Consider the following 13,250-nt stretch of genomic DNA (forward strand, 5'->3'; position numbering starts at 1 on the left):
AATATATTGTATTAACTGGCCATGGGAGGTAATCTACGTTTAATCCTCGATCTAATTATCATCACACTAGTTTATAATCCTATCATACGCTTTTTCAGGAATCTGCCACTGTGTCATCTCTATTGTGTCTTTATGACTTGTTCCTCACTTAACCGGCAGGCGGCGTCGTTGAGTTTAAAAGCGGTTTGACTCGCGAGCTCGTTTGTCAGCGCTGTTACCTTGTAGCAGGTACGATGGGGTTCTAAAAGCGAGAGACGCTCGTCGGGTCTTTGTCAGTGGCGCGGGGTTTAGTACAGTCTTTATGCTGGATATCATAATACGAACTGTATGGACGTTTTATCATCACACTGACGGGAGAGATAGACATGACGTCTGTTGAAAATAAAACAGGTTGATGCATTTTCAGGTGTAGGAGCACCAAGACGCCAATTACAATGACTTCGGAAGTTTATTTCCCTCAACATTCCACCTTACAAGGGCTACATGAGAAATAAGGTGGATTTGTACTGTTCATTCGCCTGAAGACATTTGCTTTTAACCGGACTTCTATGGAGTTGGACCTGGATTAAAGATAAAGCTTCGCTGACTTGGTAAGGCCGTTTTTTCCCTTGGCTTTCATACTTATTGTGGTTTTGTAAGCTCAACTGGTTTGTCTTACAGGTGTATTTTATATTTGTAATATGCCGCGGCGTGAATTAAAAGCGTCTTTATCGTATCTGGTGTCACTATTCGCCTCTCCATAGATTAGCTCTGCGCTCGATTGATTTTCCCTTGGAGTGCCATAGACTTCATAATGTAGAACATACTTGATTACAACTGGTTAAGTGATACAGTGTTTGTTTACACTCATAGATTAAATTCAGTATATGCAGAATTTTAGTTTTTGTGACGTATGTTGACATACGTAAATTCTTTTATGATTTCATGCATTTTCAATGGTTAAGTTAGTATGTGCTCTAAAAATAGATAGACCTATGATTATTCAGTTTGACTATTTGACTAGTTACTTCTAATATCCATACTAGATTGTTTTTGTATTATGTGACAATTAATTTTTACACTTTATTTTACACTTTAAAGTTGAAAAAGCTTTGGACTTGCTAACACAATATATATATATATATATATATATATATATATATATATATATATATATATATATATATATATATATATATATATATATATAACACACACAGTTTTTTAAAGGTGCAAATTATTATTTAATGATTTTTAACGGTGAATAGTAAATTTCTGGCAAATAGAGCATTTCAAAACTCTTAAAAAGGAGAGAAAATTAATACAAAAATGATGAGTGAAGAAAAAAGTGCTTTGCATAGACTCCTGTGTTGAGATGTCATGCACTTATTTCCGTGAGTGAATGTTGGCCTATGTCTATGAGAACTTCACTATATGCGCACGCGGCTGACTGGCTGTGCATCCAGGAAGTCTGAAAGATAGACAGACAGACAGACAGGCGATCATGGGACATCAAAACGCTTAAAACAATCCATTCCCGGCTGGAAACAAAAAATGTTTTTAGGACGGTGAATTTCGCCCTTGAGCTACCAGTCACCCTACAGAAAAGAGGTCAGTATCATTTACTGCTTTTGCATGAGTTTTGTGGATACAACTGTCAAAGGTTCCGCGTGACATATTTACGTATATACATATACCTACACATTCATTTCAAAGTCATACAGAATAAAATACGACGCAGGGATCCGGATGTCAGGACGGAGTTGATTTATATAAACTTAACACCTGCTGGCGCTTTGCAAAACTAGTCAGTTATAACTAGCTAAACTGTTCTCAGTCCTATACCACCCAAACTTTCACTTCCCCTGGATCGCAAATCCTCAATATGTTCATTTTCGTATAACTTAATTTCATACCGACTCATTTAAAAAAGGAGCGCGTGAGAAGCATTATTCGTTTATAATGCAAGTCCATGTGTGAAGACGCACTTCAGTCGTTAAAACGAAAGTGCACACAGTTTGACATGCAAAGATGTTCGGGCTGATGTCATGTTGGGCTGTTTATGGGTGTCCTTGGCTCTTCCTCGTCTTCAGCCCCCGCTCCTTGTGTAGCTATTTTAAGCAGCGCGTCTATGTCACACACATGCAGCGTTTGTTCTGTCGGATGGAGATTATCATGAAGTTTATGTGGTCATGAGGAGCGCAGGATAGAAACGCATCACCATGAGGATGAAGGTACATTTTCTACCGTTATTTGGCGTTGTGCTTGAGCTAGTATAGTCGTTTTGGCTTCATTTGTTGTAAAGAAATAAGTGATGATGATAGTAGTGATGGTAGCTGGTGCGATCGAATTATAAAATCTTAGATGTGAAGTATGTCTTTTCATATAGACTATGTTACAGGCTAATTATTTGAGATTTCTATGCATTCTTCTCTTAATGATTTGTATTGTCATGATGACTTGTTTAAACTCTGAGTTGTCAATTTGATTCGTAGCTTTGTCCGAATGAATCATTCCTGTGAGTCGAATCAGTTCGACAGAACTGGGCTATTTGTTCACGAATCTGACTGAATCGCTCCGCGCGGTTCTTGAGTCAACTCAGTGAGTGAATTCTTTGAACCGAGCATGGTCTTTGTCCAACCATTTCGGTTTCTAATGATCTAGTTAAATGGGTCATCTGATGCGATTTCAATTTTTCCTTTCTCTTTGGAGTGTTACAAGCTCTTGGTGCATGAAGAAGATCTGTAAAGTTGCAATGACTAAAGTCTCAAATCCAAAGAGATATTCTTTATTAAAGTTTAGACTTTGCCACGCCCCCCAACAGCTTACAGCTTATTCAAACTCGCCCCCACGTCTACATCACAGTGTGGAAATATTTGCATAATGCCGCCCAAATGTTCAAGCAAAGAAAGTAGGCATGGTTTCAGTGATGGTTTCATGCATTTAGGAATCTTTAAGATTACTTACAACAGAACAGCAACAAATTTTATGGACCACCGTTTCATGAGTCTAGGAGAGGAGGTAATTCTGACTTTGCTACAACAATCTGGCGCTTCGGAATCAGCTACTGTAAGTATGTTTTGTTATTATTTTAACTATTTGCTATTGACCGTTCAAATGCTGAATTTTTTGCACAACTAGTGTGCGTGAGAAAACGAGAGAGACCGGGTCACACAGTGGAGTCAGCTGTCTTAACCGTCCGTGGCTTGTGTACACAGTGACACAGTGATGAAGCTCAGCTCGTATGTGTTTAGTCACGCGACTCTGTTCCCCTTTCGGGCTTGAACTGATGGTAAAACTAAGGACATTATTAACTGTCTTTTACATTTATTTTGAAAGCTGAAGCTCGCGATTATGGAAAGGGGTGTTACACTTCCAACAGGTGCTTGGGGTGTTCAGCCAATCACAATGCAGTGGGTCAGTTGGCCAATCAGAGCAGACTGCGCTTGTCAGAAGGAGGGACTTTGTAGAAAACTACGCTTTTGAGAGAGGCGGGGCATAGAGGATCTACAAAAATGTACAGTATTTGAAAAATAATGTTTTTTGAACCTTAAAGCGTGTCAGTATATTCAGTTACACCAAATACACAAAATGATGATCTTTATAAAAGCATCACATGACCCCTTTAACAACATTCCTACAAGAATTGTCTTCAAATATATTGGTATACCTCTATACATGAATGTAGTAATCTGACAGATAAAATTACAATACTTGCCATTAATACAGCTTAATTGAAAAAAAGAGAAATGTTGAATCCTTTAAATTAACTGTTTGAAAGAATTGATTCACAGAAATTAGTCAAGACTTTCCATTGAGAAACATGCATGTAATGAGGTAGTAGGCCTACTGATAATCATAAGCACTTCTGCTTTTCAGATAGTGGTGAAATGGTCCATTTCAGCGCTTAATGGAAGTCATGTTATGCTGAATTTATTATACTTTTTTTTTCGTTTTTAGTTAAAGATTAAGTTTTATTATTATTCTACAGAAAACACAAATGGTGGGCCTATATAATGCACCTCTCCATATGTGAAACATAACTTTTTTTTTTTTAAAGCATCGGGTATTAGTGGTCATGCCAAAAATACTTGAGTTTATTTTTTAACTTAATGTTTTAATTATGCTGACTATTGTTTATTTCAATGATAAAAATTGCCCAAAAATGCTGCTTGAATAAATATTCATTTTAATCATACAATTGTTATATTTAGAACAACATTCAGATAAACTTCTTGATTCATTGTGGGTTGCAAATACATCTATGATAATCATAGAATACAATTTCATTTTAAATTAGCAGCCTCAATTTTCAAGGAAAAATGTCTCGCTTGGTTGTCAGTGAACCTTATGAATGATTACGCTCCGTTTTACATGCATTTACTAGGCACCCTTTTTAACTAATTTTATGTAGTCATTCAGAGCTATTAAAAAGCCTTATTTTACATGTTAAACCTTCTTGGTGCATGTGCTTGATTTTAGTAGTTTTAGGTTTGAGCCCTGCAAATGGTGATCCTTGAACTATCAGCATTTTCCTTTTTTTGATCAAAGCACTTAAATCCAGGGCTCCTCAAGAGGGTCTGTAGCTACCTACCATAAAGCTTTTTTGGACTGATGTGTAGACATTGTTTCTGATTGACTGTTTAGTTTAGTTAGTTTATTATCAGGCTGGTGACTGATTAAGGTGAACTCTGGGACAGTTGTGTGTGTGTGTGACTCGAGGTTTAATGGTTTATTACTCTCACACACATCCTTTATAGATGCTCTTATCTGATTGCTGCATGTTTGGTAACTGGGGCATTCCTAAATTAATTGCATCGAGAACCATGTTTTCATTCCAGGAAATCCACTTGTATGTCAGCTTTATTGGTTTCAACATGAACCTGTTTTAATGTTGCTGTTGTAGCATTTGCCTCTGTTTTCTGTTAATTAGGGCTGAAACAACTAATCGATAAAATCGATTATTATCAATAATGAAAATCATGGACAGCGATTCTTGTTATCGATTAGTCAGGCCTGCCCACAGTGCACTTACAACTGCAGCCGGTCACATCAAATTAAAGCACTGAATAACGCTTTTTAATAGACAAAATGCATCTACAAATATGCAGAATGAGCTCCTGCAGGAAAAGTATGTGATCCAACCTGCCCAAAACATGATAAATCTTATTTTTTTAATCTTAAAGCTGATGCAATCGTGTAATGGCTCATCCTCAGTGCAAAAAACTGAGTTAAGCCTTTCAATTTTTGCATGAAGGCCCGCCCTGACAGTCTGCAAAAAGATGAAATATTTACTAAAAGAGCGCTGGCGTTAAATAGACGGTACACAGAGGCACGAAGGAGACAATATTCAGCGCAAAAACATTAATTGTGCTGAAATGTTGTTTAACATTTTATATTTAGGTTTAAAAGTCAAAATGCAGTGCGAGTAATTTTTGAGAGTAGGAACTGTGAAGAGACTGCAGCATGTAATTGTCTGAATATAAATATCAGACGCTTTTACGGGATAAAGAAATGATAGTAAGAAGAGACTGACTGTGATCAGAGTGCACGAAAAGCATTTTCCTGCATAGCATTACTTTATGATTTTGATTTTATTTGTCTTTATTATCTTTATTTTTGATTTAAAGATTTAAACTATATTCACAATATAGCCTACAGTGATTTAATTTATTAAATTTATTAAAACACATTTATGTAAGGTTTTTAAACAATTTTGTAAGGTTTGTCCCACTGCTGCTCTTAACTAACAGTACTGGTAATTACCATAATTTTTTAGCTTTCTGTATTGTTAGAGCTCCAATATGCGTAAGCTTTTTAGTAACCGTAGTAAGCTGTTTTTAATGCTATACTATAATTATTGCTGTTATCTGTGAAAGAAAGGCAGAAAAAAAATTGTCAGGTACTTTAGTGTTTTTTTTTTTCAGTTACTCCATTAGTAAAAAAGTACATAAACAATGCCAGCAAGCATGTGAGTTATCAAAGGCAAATGAGACCATTTTTGTTATACCATTTACCATTTAGTTTTTTCAGTGTTATTTGTCCAAAAATTCAAATGACATTTTTTAGAATTATCATTTTCTTTTTTTGACATTCCTAAAATATTTGTGTTTTGTCTTATGACATGTGGTCTAATAAATTAAGCACTGTATGTTTTCAAAGCATTCAGATGGCACATTTATTTTAAGGACATTGGATAGAATGTGGAATAGTGTGTTTTTGTCAGTAAAATTAAAATAAAGGAAATAGGGGATAACGATTATCATAATAATCATTAGTTGCAGCCTTAGTGTTTTTTATGTCTTTTTATTTTTATGTCCTGGTTTGAGTTTGAATCTCATTTTTGCTCTATCTACAAAAATATGAAACCTTTCTAAATATGAGGTTTTTCTATGAATTTAAAATTCACTTTTATTTTACTTCAATTTTCAGTCTCGGCTGAAATAGTTTGGGAAAGTGGCAGTTTAATTTAATTAGTGCCTTTTCAATGATGTTTCGAATCTGTCAGTGTCAATTTTGTACAAATAATGTGAATAAGCAACAACTGGTAAATATAGTATATGGGTGTTGTCATCTGCTTTTGACAAGGCCTTTGATGTTGGGCCAACTTGAAGCCACTGTTTAATTCAGGCACACACACACAAACTAAATCATACCACAAAATAGGGGTGTGACGAGAAACTTATTCCATGAGTTGAGATGAGATGGAGTTCACTGGGATGAGATGAGATTTTTATTTTAATTTTTTTAAATGCTCAATGATGAAATATATATTCTCTGTAACTGAAAAACACAAAATGCAAAAAAATGTAGGTGCATTTTGAAAACAACTTCTGTTTTAATGAATTATATGCAGTAGTAAGTGGAAACACTGCAACTGACAGGCAAGTATTTGCACAAAAATTATAAATAAAAACAACACCAATATCCCTTTAAAGTGGAAGTGAAGCAGTCAGTCAAGTTTACATTTTAGTAAACTGATTTCCACTTTAATAAAAAATATATATATATATAAACACAATTAATGTAACTGTTTTAAAGAAAAAGGATGTTTTGTTATATCGTTTGGAGCAAGGGTGCCACCATCTTGCAGTACCACAGCATGTGACGTCTTGGGGTTGGTTTGCTTCAATGGCCAGTGCAGTACTAGAAGCATTTCTTTACTTTTTAAATACACTTGTTTTGATGAAAGATGAACTTAAAAGGACTGTTGAGCCAATAATAAGTGCAATTGCTAATGCATTTGAGCCAAAACAGGCGAGGGGATTGAGCAGTACTACGGTTACGGGTGAAAGAAGTCATGAACCTGGCCTGCTGGTTTGAGGTGGAGAATGGGTCGGAAACAATACGTGTTTACATGGATACTCATCAAGACTGTGATTCTTACATAATTTTGTGTGCATTTGGTCAAGATGACTCAAAAGAGAACTCCATTTGGTTCTTTTTGGGACTTTTTGCGTGCATGCTTAATCTCTTTCATGCGGTCTCAAGCTTGAAAGGCTTAAAACACATGGGAATGATAAACTTTCTTGAGGAAGCAGCACCATCCCAATTGTTCAGATAAACACTGTTAACAGCAGGTAACGTTAAGCATATTGTATTCGAAGGTGAACATAAAAATCTTGCGTATCACTACTGGTGAACAAGCCAGTGTAATGCAAAGATGTCTGAAAGGTCCGACACATGCCAATTGCATAAGGATATCATCATTTGGATCTAGTCACACCCCTACCACAAAACCTAATCACCACACACTACGTGTGTGTGGTGTATGTTTTCTCCTGTGAAGAGTTTGCAAAAGTCTCTGTTGTAGACCTAAAGGTGTGTTTGTTCACGCCCCCAAGTCTTTCCAGGCATGCATGAATTTATTACAGCCAAATGGTTACAATCATCTTCCACTTCATTATTCTTCAAGGTTTCAGAGGAGTTTCAGTGATCAAACCTCTGTATAGATTCCAGCCTGTCCAAATCACCATCTCGACTAATCTTACTTTCTAAAATATGAGTTAATGATGTAGTAGCTTCAAATGAGTTGACCATAGTCCATGCGTGCTGTTTTTAAACTGATTTGCCCTCCATCGCTGCTTTGATGGCAGCATAGGGAGTCAGAGTGTGGCCTGAAAACACCCAACTCGATATAATTAGCGCTACTGATTAAGCCTCACGGACCACTCTGCCTGTGTTATGATGTGTGCCCAATCAATTATTTTGCGGTGCTTAATTCTGGGCTTTAACATTTTACATTTTCAGTGAGGTTGTGTTTTTGTTCCCAACACAGAATGATCTTTAACCTCAGGGGACCTTTGACCTCTTTTACTTCACACTAACTAGTTTCTTTTATGCCAGAAATGTACACATGCAAGTAGACAAAATACAGATTTAAATGCTTAACCAATGCATTGCAAGAATATGGCTCTATTGTTCATGTAAAAACATGCATTCCTGCATTTCTGTGGTCAGTGCTCAGTTGAAGGGTTAATGGAGTTAATGCCGTTTAGTTAACTGTTGTAGTTGAAAAGTTCAGAAAGATGGTCTTTTTTGCTGTAGATCCACCTTGACAGTAGTAAAAGAGAAAACCTTAGTCATAGGGTTGTGACGTTGAGTAAATTTTCCCACCGGTTAATCGACGTGTGACAACACTGGTAAAACTGGTATCAGCAGGGGGTTGGATTTGTTGGGGTTTTCCCTCTTTTCCTAGCTTTCCTTCATGTTTAAATAGCTTGAAAATGCCAGTGCACAGTTTACTTTCACTTTCAAATTAGCAGCAATACGGCATCAATTGCTTGAATGGACAACAACAAAGTGGTACAACAACAAACTCACTTATATTAAACCTAGAACTTTTATTAAAACCAAATAAAAATACACCATGCTATAGGCCTAATACAAAATAAATAACTTACACAAAGTTTAAATAAACTAAAAATCTGCAAAAACCATGGAATCAAATAAATAAGAAATGAATAAAAAAAAAAAAAATAATAAATAAAGGCACCTTAGATAAACCGTAAAAGCCAGGAGGCTTTTCAAAAACACACACTTTTGCATTTTGTTTCAAAACTAAATCTTCCGCTGTCATCTTGTCTTTCTCACCTCACTCTTCTTGTTAGTCAGCTCGACTCACTTGTGATGAGTGAAATCTGACTCCAGCTGCTGATCTGTGATCCTTTGGCATGCTGCATTGAGCAGCCGTGTTCAGTAGAGTTGTGACGTTCGCGAACGAACCGATTCTTTTGAACGGCTCATAAACATGAACGATGGGAGCCGAGTCGCGGCTGGAGGGGAGCCGTTCTTTCTGTCGTTCTTTTTTCCTATGCGTATTTCACACAGATGCACACAAATGAGGTCCTCCACGAGACAGAACAGTTATAGGGGGAGGGGCGCACCCAGCGCAGGCCAACCCTTTATAGCGTGATGATATTAGTTATGTTCATTGCAGCCCACTTTGTTATTGTTCATTGACTTGAAGGGGCTGATGTCCTATTTGCAAAGTTTACAGTAGTAATAGTATGTAGTATGTAGACATTTCCATTTTATTTATTCTAATTTTATCTACTTTAAATATTTTTTGTTTTCTATCAAAATGTTCTTGTGTGATAACAATGTTCTTGTGTGAAAGTGTTTGTAGTAAAAGCTGTTTTGCACAGAAATTCATTGCAGCCGGCTTTGTTTTTGATGTTTGAGTAGGTATTGTATGAATAACATAAGTCAACGTAGCTTTACACACACACACACACACACACACACACACACACACACACACACACACACACACACACTTTGTACTAAAGGTAAATCCAAAATAGTGATGTCACTGTCTAAGCAGAGGGATTTGTGCAACCCTATGGAATATAGTCCACACATGACAAATGAGGTAATAATCAATATTTCAGAATAATTCAAACTCAGATATTGGTGTGTGATATCTGAGTTTTAATTATTTGGCTACAAATCTCACCTCATCATTCCTCCCAGTGATTATGTCCAGGATAAACTGAGATGCCCCCAAGCTGGCTTCTTAAAACTGACTAAATATTTAAAAAGAGCCAAAAGAGCCGTTCTTTTGAACGGCTCTTTGAAAGGAACGGATCGCGAAGATCCGGATCCCCTCAAAGAGCCATAAATCCCATCACTAGTGTTCAGTCTTTAATTGTAGTGTCTGTTCTCTAACATGATTTTCTTACTATAATTTTTTTTAAAAACAAGGTTGGGGGTGATGCCATGCTGGGCAAGTGACGTAACCAGTGTTGTGGCTTAACACCGGTAACACCATCAGCACAGAGTATGGCAGTGTGACGAGTGGGGCGGGGCCGAGGGACATGGGAGCGAGGCCGGTGGAGTGATTGGAGATGAGCTACACCTGTTCGACCCGCCAGTCTCGAGGCCCACGGAGGAGATGGAAGGATATAAAACTGGAGCGACGACAGTGAAGGACGAGAGAGGACCAGGCCTGGGCTTTTAGTTGTGTTTTGGTTTTATTTTGTGCGCATCAGTCGTCCGTGAGGGGCTGGTGCGCTGTTTGTGTTTGTTTTGTAATTAAAGTTTCATGTTGATTGTCCGCCGGTTCCCGCCTCCTCCTTCCGGATGAATATGAAGGTTTAAACCATTACAGTGGTGCCGAAGCCCGGGAGAAGGAGGGACGCGCTGCTGAAGATCCCTCGCCGCTGTGTTGAATCCGCAGTGCCAACGAGCAGGCGAGGAGTGTGCCGCCATGGACGCTCGAGACGGTGGGCTGGAGCGAGTTGCCAGGGACGGGCGAGCTCGCTACCGGCCGCCAACGATAGGGAGGGGCGGCTGCCGTCCGTGAGGGAGCGGAGGAGTCTGCGCCGTTCGCCAGGTGGCCGGAGTCTGCTGCCATCCGCCGGAACGGGGAGGAGCAGGGAACGGGGGACTCCTGCCGGCTGCCCAAAACCGGAGGAGCCGTCGCCGTCCACCGGGCGGCGGAGGAGTGTCTTGCCGTCCGCCGAGGGCCGTCCAGTGCCACCGCCAGGCACCGCAGAGGAGATCACCCAGCTGGTGGAGGGCCGAGCAGCGGTGCGTCTGGGAACCAGATTTTTTTTTTTTTTCTCCCCTCTCTCGTCTCTGTCGCTCCTCCTTCCATCTCCTTTTCTCTCGCCTCGCCTGTCCTACCCCCAGGTTCCCGCAGGTCCCCGTGAGCGGTCCCCCCCGGAGGGAGGGGGGGGGGGGGGGAGTAGAGCGCAGTCTCGGGAGTACCCCCCGGCCTGCTAGGGGCGATGGGGGTATGTGACGAGTGGGGCGGGGCCGAGGGACATGGGAGCGAGGCCGGTGGAGTGATTGGAGATGAGCTACACCTGTTCGACCCGCTGGTTTCGAGGCCCACGGAGGAGATGGAAGGATATAAAACTGGAGCGACGACAGTGAAGGACGAGAGAGGACCAGGCCTGGGCTTTTAGTTGTGTTTTGGTTTTATTTTGTGCGCATCAGTCGTCCGTGAGGGGCTGGTGCGCTGTTTGTTTTGTAATTAAAGTTTCATGTTGATTGTCCGCCGGTTCCCGCCTCCTTTTTCTGGATGAATATGAAGGTTTAAACCATTACAGGCAGCAAGCTTACTTAGTGGCAACACTTGCAGCTTTTGCTTTTGTTGTTGCAAATTGTGTCCTGGTGAATACAATTTGGTATAATAATAGATTATTATTATACTATTCGGTTTAAATGACCTACAATTAAACCACCCAAAAAAAAAAAAGAATTAAAGGGGTGATAGGATGCCCATTTTTCACAAGTCTGTAACATAATTTGGTTAAAATTTCTCAATGATAGTGTAATAAACACCTTTTTTACCGTCAAAAACAACTCAGCATTTTTCTTTAAATGTTAATGAGCTATGCTGACTCCGCTTCTCTCTTCCTAAACTCTCTCTGAGGGACTGTTTACTTTAGCCACATTCAGTGGGAAACATTTTTAATTGGCACATTATTAGGAATGGCGATTTGCAAAGATTCATAAAAAAAAAATCCTTACACTGACTTCTTCTGTAGGTGAATCTGGATCATGAATGTTTTACACGAACATGGATGCATTTATTTAGATCGGGACGCATTCTCTAATCCACGGTGTCTTTAGTGGCTCAGATGTTAGGAGTAAATGATGACTGCTATGTTCATTATTACATCCAACAACAGAACACCTCAATTTCTTAGGAGACATTCTTATCTACATCTGCTCCGGCGGTGAAACAATGGTGGACTGATGACAGCTCAGGGCAGGTCTTTGGTAAGAATCCAGTCCAGTCTGTGCTGAAACGCTACAGTCAATCAAACTATTGTAGGAGGGACCTGTTTTTGTGATGTCACACAGACAGGCACCTGAGATCGGCTTGATTTAAGAAAGGGGTAAAGATTTACGCAGATAAATAAAATAAAAACACTGGGTGGATTTTTATCATTTTAAGGTGGTTGTGTGTACACGCTGCCAACACGCATATCAGTTCAAACAACTTGTAAATGTGCATGTTGCATCATATTAAATGCTACAATGAAATTTAAGGCTGGTTCAGACTTAACAATTTTTGGATGGTTAGGAAAATCACTGTGCCAAATTATGTGATTTTTGACTCTCAAAATCTTGCCATGAACCAGAAACATGTCAGAGTACAAGCTGCTGTCTGATCATTCATCTTTTGTATGTAAATGAGTTTTTACTTCAGACATTATTTGCAATGTTTATTGTCTTTTCAGATAGGATAAGCGATATATTGAAATCGTTAAGGTGGATTTGTGAGATGTGCACTTGCTTACACAGGTAGCTGATTCAACACAAAATATAATTCTTTATGTACGTAATTATGCAGGGGATATTAAACATGAACACATATCTGCTATATCTAAAATTGATTCGGATATAGGCTACAATAAATAATGCAACAAGCCTTTGTTACTATATTGCTCTACAGTTATATGTTGTGTTGAAATTCAAAGCTTACCATACATCATCTTGGCAATAAAGCTTTATGTCTTTAAAGGGATAGTTCACCCAAATAGCAAAATTATGTCATTAATAACTTATCCTCATGTTGTTCCAAACCCATAAGACCTCCGTTTATCTTCGGAACGGAGTTTAAGATATTTTAGATTTAGTCTGAGAGCTCTCAGTCCCTCCATTGAAACTGTGTTTACGGTATACTGTCCATGTCCAGAAAGGTAAGAAAAACATCAAAGTAGTCCATGTGACATCAGAGGGTCAGTTAGAATTTTTTGAAGCATCGAAAATACATTTTGCTCCAAAAATAGCAAAAACTATGACTTAATTCA

The 13,250-nt window shown here is 38.7% G+C and overlaps 1 protein-coding gene across 2 annotated transcripts in view; it reads left to right on the top strand.

Moving 5' to 3' along the window:
* The first annotated feature begins 197 nt into the window (after positions 1–197).
* The window catches only part of taok3a (TAO kinase 3a), an 80,077-nt gene continuing 67,024 nt past the window's right edge, over positions 198–13,250 (top strand). Inside the window, exon 1 of one of the 2 annotated variants that reach the window (XM_059548687.1) lies at positions 198–590. The gene's annotated coding sequence lies outside the window, so the exon portion shown is untranslated. Of the gene's footprint in view, positions 591–1,446; positions 1,591–13,250 lie in introns of those variants that run through there. The other variant, XM_059548688.1, reaches the window with a different exon arrangement.

This window comes from Carassius carassius, chromosome 4 (genome assembly GCF_963082965.1).
Source record: "Carassius carassius chromosome 4, fCarCar2.1, whole genome shotgun sequence".
Taxonomy (NCBI): Eukaryota; Metazoa; Chordata; class Actinopteri; order Cypriniformes; family Cyprinidae; genus Carassius; species Carassius carassius.